General features: G+C 44.4%; 1 long non-coding RNA gene across 1 annotated transcript in view; it reads left to right on the plus strand.

Annotated features, from left to right (window-relative positions):
• LOC140634712 (uncharacterized) overlaps positions 1-7,526 on the plus strand; it is a 42,325-nt gene extending 34,799 nt beyond the window's left edge. The window contains exon 4 of the long non-coding RNA XR_012032101.1: positions 6,276-7,526. This is a non-coding gene — a long non-coding RNA (uncharacterized lncRNA). The remainder of the gene's footprint in view (positions 1-6,275) is intronic.
• Positions 7,527-13,727: the final 6,201 nt, after the last annotated feature.

Here is a 13,727-nt window from a genome sequence, read left to right on the forward strand (position 1 = left end):
TCCCTTTCCTTCTTTAAAACCCTTCTTTGGAATAAATAGCATCAGACTTCACAACTCATTTCTTGAACCTGATGACCTCCTGGTTTCTCAGTCATTCAGAGATGACTTGGCACCTTGCTCATTGACCCCTCTCCCACATCATCATTCGTGGTGACCTCATCCTTCATGCTGATGATCCAGCTAACATCCTTGTCTCTCAGTTCCTTGAGTTCTCTTTTGTTCTGAAGATCTTTTCCTCTAGAGCTCAGCTATACACTTCCATGGCTTACTGTAGACCTTGTCATCAATGACAACTGCACAACCTCTAAGATCTCAAGTTTAAACATCTCTTTGACTGCTGACTCCTATCTTTCCTGGTAATCTCTAGCATCCCTTTCTCCAGTTGAGCATGCAGTAGCATGACTGACAATCCATCAGCCCACATCCACTTTTTCACTATTCACCACCACTACCACCCCCACACACATATTCTCACTTTCCTTCTTAGCTTAGATTCCTGGCCTGACAGCATCAATGCCCCTTTGCAAATGCAGTGCTTCTGTCTTCCTCAATCAGGGATGCTTAATAAGAGTCCAATACTTGCTCATCTATCTATCCACTCACTCTTTGTGGAGACTCACAAGCTGAAAGTTGCTGAGCTGAAATCACTTTGTCTCCCTCAAAATAGAAGGACACCTGTTTCTTTCGAAGGTTGACTTCTCCATTTATGATCTGGATCTCAGCCCCTGTGCTCTTCTCAGGGGATTTTGCTTCTGCCATTACTCGCTCTCCCTCCATCATCCTTAATTTCTCTCTAAGTCTTGCCTTAATTTCCATCAGCAAACAAATAAGAACCAATGATATCCACGTTAAAAACTGTCCCTGAACCCCTGGGCCTATTCTCGGCCCCGCCTCATTTCTGGGCTTTCCTTCATTGGGGAATCTTTGAAATGATGGTTATGACTCATCATTTCCATTCCTTCACCTCTCATTGCTCCTGAAACCAGTCCACTCACACTTCTGTCCCCTCCACTGCACTTTGACTAAGACTACCAACACCAAAGCCAGGTATCACTCTCTGCTCTCTTCCTGCTAGACTCCTGGCAGCATTTGTTATGGGTCACTACCCCTCCTTCTGGAAAGACTTTCTTTTCTGAGCCTCCAGGACACCACATTAGCCTTGACCTCCTATCTGACAGCTTCTGTGTTGTGTTCCTCTGATGGCTCCTGCTCTTCACTTCTCTCTCAGGGTTGGTGAGCCCCAGGACTCTGTTCTTAGCTTTCTAATTAATTTATGTTCTGTCAAAGTAAGGTGACCCTATTCAGTCTCACAGATTTAAGACCTGTCTTTATGCTGTTGACCATTACATTATTTATCCAGCTTTGACTTTCCTTTGAGCTCCAGATTCAAATACTCATCTGCCTACTCATCATCCTTACTCCGATGACTAACAGGCACCTCACAATCAGCAGTGTCAACACTGAACTCTTGACTTTTTTTATCTCTTTGGATCACTTCCACCTCATCAACTGAGCTCTCCCTCTTTCAGCGTATGGCATCACCATCCAGCCAGTGGCTCAGAATAAACATCTTGGGGTCATTGCTTCTTCTCTGCCCCCTCCAACTTTACATCCATTCCATAAACTAAATCCCACTGGTGCTACTTCTAAAATATATCTTCAGACTGACCACATCTCACCGTCTCAGTGGTTACAGCCATGGTCCAAGGTCCCATTATCTCCCATCTGTATTGTCCTCCTGACTCCCTTCTTGCTCTCTATTGCCTATCTTGCACAGGGCAGACACAGTAATTTTCCTAAAGCATAATTCAGATCTGTGTCACCCCATGCTAAAGTAAAGCTCTCTTATGCCTTTCAATTCTGTTTAAAATGAAATTGAAAGTGGCCACCATGACTGGATCCATGTTCACTCTCAAGCTCCACCTCAAGTCCCTTTCCCTGGTGCTGTCTATACTCTAGCCTCTCTGTCCTTTGGGCCACCCTCACTCTCTTCTCAAGACCATTGAATGTGTTATCCTGACAGTTTGGGCACTCCTTGTGTGCCGGCCTCCCTGTTTTACCTCAGGGCATGTGAAAGTATCTGAAATAATCACATTTGTTTACTTTTATTTTAGTTCTTTTCTTCCTCAATCAGAACATAAGATATCTGACAGACTGAAAGATATGGTTATGTTTCTTTCCATCCATCATAGAAAAATGTTGTAAGGCTTAATAAATGAACATTATCTTTTTAATGTGATCACTCTCATCAGCAGTGCTCACTCCAATGATAACATCAAAACAAACACACAAACAAAAAAACAACCCACCCAGTGTGCTCAGGGTGAAATGTGAATAATCATAGACATATCTGTAGATATATAATTGATATCTTAGGACACCTAGGTGGGTCAGTGGTTGAGAGTCTACCTTTGGCTCAGGGCATGATCACAGCGTCCCGGGATCAAGTCCCACATTGGGCTTGCTGCATGGAGCCTGCTTCTCCCCCTGCCTATGTCTCTGCTTCTCTTTCTCTCTGTGTCTTTCATGAATAAATAAATAAATAAATAAAATCTTTTAAAAAAATAATTGATATCTTGTATTTCATGATGATTAATTGACAAGAATGGGTGTTTGGAGAGTAGTGACTACTTCTTTGAGAAGCTTTGGCCTATAGTTCAGCATTGGTCACATGAGAATACTTAGAGTACAAGGTTAGGACAGGTCTGTTCCTGTGAACTCGTGTAAGTTTGGTTTGTTCACTTTCCATAGGGTAGCTTTTGTTCAGGCTGACCCTAAATCGAATTGACACCTCCTGAAGACATGAGAACTTTTGGTGTATTTTGGGGTTGTTCCAGGCCTGCCTGAGGACTAGGGGAGTTCTGGCATGGAGCTTCCTTAGGTACAAGACAACCCTTCTAAGCACTAATGGAAAGTGCTGGGTGACTAATCTCCAGGAACCACCCCAGAGGCCAGGCCAGTATGGATAAGGCCAAAAGCCATAGAGATGGCTAAGAATGCCTTCAGCAAGGCCTAAGAATATAAAGAGATACTAAAGATACAGGGTAATAGCAAAGGCATTCAAAGAATCCCTTTGCACTGGGAGTACACACAGGAGGAAATCCTATCTAGCAGGGGAAGTGAGTCAGAGTTTGCTTACAGCACTGGAGAAGAACAATCATATTTGTAAGACACTTAGTTTATATCCTTGGGCTTCAAATTCTTGGATTTTTTCATGTTCCATGGTTGAATCCTAGAAAAGGCATCTTGGGGAGGGTCTTTAGGAGAATCTGCCTCGGGAAGGTCTGGGGCCACACTCAGAAGGACGGCACTCTGAGAAGTGCTAGGCATTTCTGGTGTACTCGGGGCCCTTCTGGGGAGTTAGAAGCTGTTCGAGAACTGGGCCTTATCCCATTTTTTAGAATACTGTATAAAACTAATGCTGGATATGGTACATTTAGGGAGGTGATCTGTAGTTTACTCCATACTTAAAATTCCTGAAGCCACTTGCAGTAAATGCTTGAAATAAATAGTGGGAAATCACTTAAATAATCTTGCAAACATCCATCTAATGCTTAAACAAAGGCCACCTAAAGACGAGGGAAGCTGCCAGGGAATGGTGTGCAGTTTATCTAGGAAGCCCTAGGGAGATGTGAGGGACATGCAGGGGGGAGATGCCCATCTGGGCTTTCCATAGACTCCATCGGTTCTGTTCCTTTTTCTCAGCATATTTTATCCAATCCCAAACTCTCTCTGAGAAACTGGGGAAGAACCCCTTTTCATTTTCACAAAGTAATCAACTAAAATACCTCTGTGAATGCTGGGGAGTTCTATTTAAAGGATAAACTCTGAATATCCCATTTCCTCCTGGCCGTGGAGGGTCTTGTTGTGACTCATTCTGCCATTTGGTATGAAATTCTTGTGTGTAACATTGGTGGCCTTGGAGGAGAGAGGGATCCTGATGCCATCGCTCATCTCCTTATGAGGAAACTGCAAACTAACTATAAAAGTAAGCAAACAAACCAACATGTGCCTGGGCAAACAGTGCCTGATGAGCCGTAGATGAGAAGCGGCAATACGCTGCTCTGCCTCACATCACAATGGCCTTCCAAGGTCCTCCCATGCCCATCTCCCACAGCTTCCTTCCTGCTTAGAAGGTCGACTGTTCCCCACATAATGTCAAGGGATGACAGAAAGCTTCTTATTACCTTGATGGATGCAGGCTCTCACTGTATGATTTCACCTTGAAAGATTATTTCAGGTGGGATTTAGCAAAATTTATCTGATATTTATTCAATAATCACCTGCTCATTCTCCATGGGTCAGCCTTGAGAAATCCCTGGGGATCCAGAGGGAAAAGGGATTTGGGACCTGTTCCAGAGGAGCTCATTATGGTCACTGTGAAACATAGACCAGCAAATACATGACAACTCTGAGGACCATGTTGTCTCTGACGTGTGCAGAACGTGTCATGGGTCTGATAAACATGCTCAAGCTGAGTGTTCAAGGAGAAATACAAGTCAGCCAAGAGAAGAGGGGGATGGAAATGAACCATGGACCAAGGCATGACTGTGTGAGGGGACACGGCTTCTGCCAAGACTGACTGGATGGGAGGGTGGCTATGGGCACCCTCGAAGCCAGATAGGCGGGGACCAAGCAACAAAGATCCTTCTAGGCTATACTAAGGATGCCGACATTTACTCTGAAAGCTGTGGGAACCTGATGTGATCAGGCTTATATTTTAGAAAATTATCCCGGTGGCCATAAAGGCACAGAACAGATAGGAAGGACTCTAGAGGTTTAGGAGGAGGATGGAGGTGCAGAGCTGAAAGATACTCCATAAATAGAATCGACCAGAAGTGATCCCCCACTGCCTGAAGAGAGGCGCTGGGAATGATGCCCAGGTCTCTGACTGAGACAAACCCACTTTTGCTTATAGCCACAATGTTGAAGGGATATTTTTTAAAGCAGCTGAAACTTTGCAAGTTTCCAAAGCAAACATTTCAAAGTTTCTGAGGTAGATTCAAATATCTTAGTTCTACAACTTTATTCTAGGTTTCCCTTTAACTTTGAATCAAGAGGCAGAGAGAGCTTGAAGCACTGAGAGGAATCTGGATTGCAGAGTTGAGTTATGATGGCTTGATGTTCTCAGGGTATATTACAATTCCCACTTAAATGGGGTGTGACCTTGAATGCACAAAGGACGAGGCTTCTACGAATAGAGATTCTGCGGCCATGCAAGCGAGATATATAAATATGAATGTCAAGCCACTCCAATGCATGAAAGGCTTTCAGAATGCCGGAGAGTTCCAAAGTGCGCTGGGCTCCCCAAAGCACAATGAAATGATAATGAAGACAACCAGCGTCAGGGACCACCCACCAGCGGTTTCATTGCTGTAACTCAGAATGAAGGGTCCCCCTGGAACTATTGACACTGGATGGCATTGTCATTTCTAGCACATGCTAAAGCTGTTGTTGTGACAAGAATTGTCTCTGTTAGACTGGAGCCAGACTATTTATGGACATCCTGGCTCCCACCACATTCTTGTGCCATGGCCATAGGTAAGAAAAAGTGGGAAACGTGTGCTTGGTTGCCACACAATTTTCCCCCTATTCTCTGTCCGTGCTTAATTAGCCGAGGAAGAAATATGCTTCAGAGGCCCCTTTTTGGAAGGCTCTGAGCTTAAGTTTAGCACAGGCCCCTCTACCTTCCTGCTTGTTCTCTTGTCTTCTGGCAGAACTTGGGTCACATTCCTTCTCAGGCCACCCACAAAGCTCTACAGGTCAAAGGACTGCCCTGTATCCTCAGGCCAGGCTCTTTCTCCAACTCTAAGAAGAGGCCAATCATTGCTTTAGTGTGTGGAGTGCAAATACTGGATAATCGTGACTTCACAGTCCCTGCTTAGAAACACACACGTGAACAGGTACACATACACACACGCACGCATGCAACATGCTCCCGCCATTTATGCTCTGGAGCGTGATCATGGGGAAATAGTTCTTGTCTCTATTCCTTGGTGCATGAGCATCCTGGATGGTGGTGAGGCCAGGCTGTTTGTTTTCAAGGCCTTCCTACTGGTTTCTCAATTCAGTGGTCCGGATAGACTGGCAGGAAGGCAGACAGTGGTGGGAAGGAAGCGGTCAGTTGGGGTTTTAGCAGTCTTGGGGGTGGGCCAAAGAAAAGGACTCTGGGGTCAAGGAGGCTTATGGGTTTTCTTCTCTAAGAAGTGTGGTTTCTCTCATTCCAAGTGCCCCATTCAGTGGCACATCCGGCTCTTTTATTTTTTTCCCCCTAGGTGACTTCTAGAATGAGGGATTCATTCATTGAAGACATGACCTGCATGCCAAGCACCAAAGTGAGTGAGGCCTGACGGTGTGGCTCCCCTTCACAGCACCTACCAGGCTTGCTCCACAAAGCATAAATTCCACTAGGACCGCCTGCCTGAGAGGAAGTCTTTAGGACCAAGAAAGCTTGCCGAGACAGACAGCCATCTGACAAGAACTGAGGCCAGAAATGTGATGGAGTAAAAGAAAACTTAGCGATCTTGGCCAGGTAACTTAGTGGCTTCATCAGGACTTGGGGGTGTCTGCACAAGGGATGAAGACATCAGGGAAAGGTGCAGGGAAACCTGAAGTTTGGAAGACACCACAGAGCCCTTGTTAACACTCCTGGAACCCTAACAAGCCACAGAGACAGGGTGCAACCACAGTGACTCATGCCAGTTGAGTGGCTTACTCGCTCTGGAGTGATCCGCACCTGGCTGGGATTTTATCTTTGCTTCTCAGGACTCGTGTGACCACAGATACGTCAATCTTGTCCAGCCTCAGTTTTCTCATCAGTAAATTTGGGTATGAAAATAGTTTCGCTTTCTCCTGGAATTATTGTGAAGTGATGTGAAGTAGTGCCTGGCACATCAGAGTCCAATAACGAACTAAGCTATTAGTATATGATGAGAGCAGTATCAGGGCCACAGCCAGGAGTGTGGACAGGTGATGGTCCCGGTTTAGGCACAGAGTAGGGAATGCATGCTTTCTGATGCTGACTTTTCATCAGAGCTGTGGCTTCCAAACTAGGCATAGCTTTGGAATAAGGCACCTATTCTGGATATCCTGGTCTAGTTCATTTCCCACCCTTACTCCTTTCTGCACACACCAGTCACTCATTTTATTGCTAATCCCAGGGCACCAGAGTTCCCAGAATGGCATCAGGCCCTTGTCACAACCCTGGAGACAATCCGTAACACATTGTATCTTCAGCCCCTCGAAGGAACAAGAGAAGTACATACCTGAGAACCAAATACCCTGATTTCACCACTTTCAGCAAATGTTTGTGGCACAAAATATGCTGTACTCTTAGCAAGAGCCAAAGGGCCTGAGCTTGTAAACTGCTAAGAAAGCTCCATTTTCTTACTAAGAGGATCATTTCTTTGGCTGGAGCCCAGCAAAAAGCTCCCTGGATCATAGTGCTGACTACGAATGAGCCTCAGGTGTGTCTACATCTCACAGACAAGGAGAGTTACAGGTAAGTAAGGGAATCCTGGCAAATATACAAGATGGGAGGGAGGCAGGCAAGGAGGCAGGGAAGAAAGACAGACAGGAATATGACAAAATCACCTGCATGTGTATTTCAGGTGGGACCTGATGTGGCTTTAGGGAAGGAAATCTCTGAATTCAGAAATATCAACTTTTCTTATCCAATGACTCTAATTGAAAGAGGAATAATTTTTATTGGGTAAATTTGGTTATTTTTTACTTGTATGATTTCCAAAGGTGAATATGAATTTCATCTCTGATGGGGCATTACCACTACTACAGTATGACAAATTGTAATTTATGCAAAAAATAGGAGATTTGTTCCAAAACAATGATTCCCTGGTACCCACCATTAGGTTAGTGTCCGGGTGTTACTTGTTACAATATTAGGAGCATCAAAAGGTCATGAGATTATGATATTATAACTAATAATTCTTGATATAAACTTTATGATGGTCTCTGATTTTTTTTACTAGCTTTTGAAATTTAAATTCTTAGAGAACTGAGTCAGTAGACTATTGCATCACCCAAAGACTCTTAGGGCTTTGAGTTAGGTTCAAAATTTCTCAGAAAATCTTCAATATCCTAAATAGATATCTCTGTTTCCAGTTAAATCTAAGCTGATTATCCTCAAAAAGCAATGAGACAGGGGCACCTGGGTGACTTAGTCAGTTGAGTGTCTGACTCTTGATTTCAGCTCAAGTCATGATCTCAGGGTGGTGAGATTGAGCCCTGCATCAGGCTCCATGCTCAGTGTGGCGTTCTCTCTCTCCCTCTACCTTTGCCCCTCCCCCCACTCACACGCATTCTCTTTCTCTCTTAATAAATAGATAAATAAAATCTTAGAAAAAAAATAAAAACAACCAGACACAGCAGCATTATTCACAAGAGCTGAAAGGCAGAAATAACCCATGCGTCCATCAACCCATCAACAGATAAATAGATAAATAGAATGTGGTATATATATATATATATATATATATATATATATATATATATATGAATATATAGTAGAATATTATTCAGCCATTAAAAGGGATGAAATTCTGGCACATGCCACAACTTGGATGGACCTGGAAAACATTATGCTAAGTGAAATAGGCACATCACAAGGAGACAAGTATTGTGTAATTTCACTGATACGAAATACCTAACGTAGGTGAATTTATAGATAAAATGAACAGAGATTACTAGGACTGGGAGGAGGGGAGTTGTTTTGTGGTTGTAGAGTCTCTGTTTCAGATGATGAAAACGTTCTAGAAATAGATATTCATGATGGCCACATATTAATGAAAGTCCTTGATGCAAATCATACACTTAAAAGTGGCAAAAATGGTCAATTTTATGTGATGTGTAGTTTGCTACAATTCAAGAGAAATATACTGACAAGCCAGAAAAGCATTGCTTTGTTCTCACTATTTGGGACCTGTTCTTTGCATCTGTGAAGAACAGAAGTTTGCTTTGTGTCTCTATGTTCTAACAAGATATCACTAGGCTATTCCTCACAAAATGGGATCAGGTTTCCTAAAGACCAAACAAGGTACAGACACAGAGATAAAGATGTTTCTGAAACATTCAAATTCTTGTATGTTATGGTTGAAGAAGAAAAGAAGGGGATGGAAAGGTTTAAAATAAAGACAGCAAAAAATATCAGAATTTTAAAAGAGAAAAGGACCAGCAGTGAGAGAACAGTGACAAAATATGAATGAGGAACTAGCTGTGGAATAATATTAGAAGTTCCAGAGGTGGTACTAGAAGCTTCTTGCTCATACATTTTTTTTTCTTAATCCCCTGGGGAGAGATTGAAATTTTTTTTCCTTTTTAAACATTGATGCTATTTTTTAAAAAAATACCCCTAGATCTATTTAGGATATTAGCCTATCTTAAACATTTACTTATAGTGATTCAGATCATGTATAAAGGGAGCCAAACCCATTTCCCCAGAAAGTGTGTCATAGATGAACTCTCTAAACTTGAGAGACATTGCTACTGAACTGCTCAAAACCACCATGTTGGTTGAACAAAATTGAAATTACTTTAAAAAACAATTCTTCAGGAGTGCCTGGGTGGCTCAGTGGTTAAGCATATTCCTCTGGCTCACGTCATGATTCCAGGGTCATGGGATTAAGTCCCGTGTCAGGCTCCCTGCTCAATGAGGAGTCTGCTTCTCCCTTCCCTCTACCCCTCCCCTCACTCGTGCTTGCTGTCTCTTAAATAAATAAATAAAATATTTTTTAAAAAAAGGAAAAGAAAAACCATTTTTCAGTCTGAAAAATAGGGCCAAACAATGGGGACCTTGGAGATGGCATCAGGGTGGAGCACAATGTGGAGGACTAAGAAAATTGATGGGCTATGAGAATAATAGTGAGCATTCTAGCTAACACCTGCCAGTTCCAAATGTTAATGCACACAATATGGCAACAGCCAAGATGTAGGGTGGGCACCCATTTAGGGAAAACTAATACAATTCAACCAAAGTAAAGTTTTCGATGATGAGTGCCCATGTACCCTGTTCTGAGAACCCCCACCATTCTGCACAACATAGGAACAGGGGCAATGAATGGGAATCTATCCACAATGTCCACTTGTCCCAGAGATGCTGGCTTTGGAGAAAGATCTGGGAAAGCAGTTGGGTGGAATTACACTGTGGGGGAGCTCTGCAAGGTTAGACAACCAGCCCCTCTATATTTAAATTAACAACTACCACAGCTGAAGTCCACCGGGTGGTTGTTACCAGTGAAACAGGGCCATGCGGAGGTGGAGAACATTCTAATGGAGCTGGGTAGGAGAGGAGTGTAGCAGAATTGCCTGTATACCCATTACAGATGCACTGTGATGGGAGTTTAGAGATGCTCCCTAGGTTGAGCTGAGAAAGAGGTCCTGTGTGACCGGAAGTCCTCATCCAAGTGACTCACATGTAAAGATGACTTTTGGCTGGTGGTTGCAGCTGCTGCTGACAGAGCTTTGGGCGGCACTGCCTGCTGGCCTGCTTTGCACAATAGGGAGTCCTTCCGTCCCTCCCTAGCACAGCCTGGGATGGGCGGGTCTTTGTTGCTAATGCTGCTGCCGCTGTTGCTGCTGTTCCTCAGCTGTCCACAGCAAGGCCATGTGTTTGAAGATGGGCACAGTGTGCCTTTGAGGTGGTTCTTTGGCCCATTCATTGCAGCTGTCCCACCTGTGCTGGCACAGAGCAGCTGCTGGGCCCCTGCACACATCCTGCCCACAGAGCCCAGCACGGGTCGAGTGAGTGCCCTTCGGTCCTGGGAGGCTGCTGAAGCCACGCCTTGCTGTCTACAGCAACCGACTTGTATGTCCAACACAGTGGCTACCTTTCTGCCAGTTGTTCAGCACTGCTGGGCCTAGGTCACGAGTCTGATGTCTGTGTGGGCTACTTAGTTGCCCACATTGTCCTGTGACTCCAGAAAGCTCGACTAGTCAGGAACCTCATGAATGTGAGTCTCTGATCACCAGGGAGACTGGTCAAAACATGGTTGATCTGATGGAAATGTGTGTCTCCTTCTGCAAAAACAACTCAGAATTTGCTCTCTGTGGGGTAAGAGGAGCCCCACTATTTCCTGGGGAGCACTTTGGCCCTACTGCCTCACCATTGACTTTCAGAAGTATATTTAAAGGTGCCAGTCTTTAAATGTAAACTTGTCTTGGGGCACCCAGGTGGCTCAGTCAGTTAAGTGTCTGCCTTTGGCTTGTGTTATGATCTCAGGGTCCTGGGATCCAGCCCCTCATCAGGCTCTCTGCTCAACAGAGAGTCTGCTTCTCCCTCTTCCTCTGTGATCTCTCTCACTCTTGCTTTCCCTCAAATAAAATCTTTTTAAAAAAATAAATGCAATCTTATTTTAATTAAAAGTCCTGCCTCCTAGAAACTTTTTGATGGCACACCTAAATGTATTAGTAATTTAAAAACTCATTTGATTTGGGATACTTGGGTGGCTCAGTGGTTGAGCATCTGCCTTTGGCTCAGGTCATAATCCCGGGGTTCTAGGATTGAGTCCCACATCGGGCTCCCTGCAGGGAACCTGCTTCTCCCTCTGCCTATGTCTCTGCCTCTCTCTGTGTGTTTCTCATGAATAAATAAATAAAATCTTAAAAATGATTTTAAAAATTTAAAAAATCTCATATGATTTGTGTAAATTACTGGCTATGTGGAACTTTTCATTGAAGAGGACTGGAAAATTAACTCAGTTTTTGCCCAATCCAGAATAATAGGCTGAACTTATAAATTAGATAAAAATAATCTCCATGATAAATACATTTTTAAAAAATCTTAAAAAAAAATAGGGATACCTGGGTGGCTCAGTGGTTGAGCTCTGCCTTCAGCTCAGGGCGTGATCCTGGAGTCCTGGGATCAAGTCCTACATCAGGCTCCCTGCATGGAACCTGCTTCTCCCTCTGCCTATGTCTCTGCCTTTCTCTCTGTGTGTCTCTCATGAATAAATAGATTTTTAAAAATCTTAAAAAAATAATAATCTCCATGGACTTTATGTCCATTACAGACTTTAGGGATATACACTGTTCCTACAGGATGGTCTCAGGGACTAAGAATCATATTTATAGTATATTTAATTGAAGGTATTTTCTCAGAAGGGTGACATTGTCAAGATGACAAATATAGGTCATTACCAACTTTAGTCCCCCTCATAGACATAGATATCCATATCATTATGAAAACCCTAGAACCTGGGAGTGAGGCTGAAGCATACCCTTGCCAGAAGCTAAGAAGGAACACGTTAGAAGAATAAGATCAATAGCTACAGTCTGACCTTATCACCCCTCCCTCAGGCCAGCACAGCACTGCACCGATAGGCCCCCATAGGCCTACAGTTTCTCCAGTGGGAAACTAAACCCACAGTAGACACCCAATTCCCTAAACATTGTAGGATGCTTCCTGGGAGGCCTACTTGGGGCCTACTCATCTCATGGATATCACTAGGATCTGTAGGACTTGGCCACTGGAGATCTGATAGAGATGTAGAAAGGGGAAGATTTGCAGAACCAGCACTCAGATCTTACAGACCACATTCTTGCTGTTGTGGCCCCCCCAGCAAAGGGCCCACCCAGTAGTTTTGGCCATCTGCAGAGCCGAGCCAGTGACCCCATATGGTCAGGGAGCATGGTTGTCATTTCTGCCTAATTTGGGTCCCCAGCCAATGAGCCATACTGTTTTATGAAGCTATTTTATGGCTCTGCCCAGGCAGGGCAGTCATCAAAGCAAATTCATAGCCCCACTGCTGAGTATAGCTTCCAGTCCCACCTGACCAGGAAACTTTGCCAGAGAACCCAGGCAGCTGCAGAGCTCACCCTTTACCTCCACTTAGGCAGAGAATCAAGCCAGCAGCCTAGCACAACTATTAATAAGGTCTTTGGTATGGCCCCAACATAACAGGGTGCCTGAAAAGTGACCCTGGGAAGCCTTAGAGACCAGCCTATAGTAATGCCCAGCACAGAGCCCAGCCTATATCCCTTTCTGACTCCCGAACAAAATCTGTGGCCTCATCTAAGTAGGGAGCTCAGACAGTGACAACACCCAACTGTGGAGCAGTCTCTAGCTTCACACAACTGCAGGACACAGCTGGAGGCCCTGCCAACTGTAGGGAACATCCTGAAGCCCCATCTAATCGCAGAGAAAATCAGGATGAAGTCCTGCTTGTGGCCCAGCCTGAACACAGAATCCAGCCAGTGATGCCAACTAGTCTGGGAGCACAGCCTGAGACCGTGTCCAACCAGGAGTGATTGCAGAGCTTAGTCCATAACCCTACTTCATCAGAGTCTAGCCAGTGGTACCATCCTTCCAACAGACACAGCTTGCAATCTCACCCAACCAGAGGAGATGCATTGCACATGAGAGCAGAACACAGCCAGTGGCCCTGCCCAATCAGGCAGCCCACCCAGTGGCCCTGCTTAAATGTGGAGCCCAGCTAGCAGGCCCACACAACCACAGGTGGCCCACTCAGTGGCACCACACACACACACACACACACACACAACTTCAGATCACAAGCAGTGGCCTCTCTCAACTAAAGACACAAGTTGCAAATCCAGCTGTCCCATGGATGCTTCTAGCTGACCCATTCAGTAACCCAAGGTGAGTTTACTGTGAGGGTTTTTTCATACCAAAGTGAACATGTAAAGTCTGTAAAAGAGGGGACTACTTACACAATGTACAGATACTGATACAAGGAATCAACTATCATGAAGAA

The sequence above is a fragment of the Canis lupus genome, chromosome 6 (assembly GCF_048164855.1).
Source record: "Canis lupus baileyi chromosome 6, mCanLup2.hap1, whole genome shotgun sequence".
NCBI lineage: Eukaryota > Metazoa > Chordata > Mammalia > Carnivora > Canidae > Canis > Canis lupus.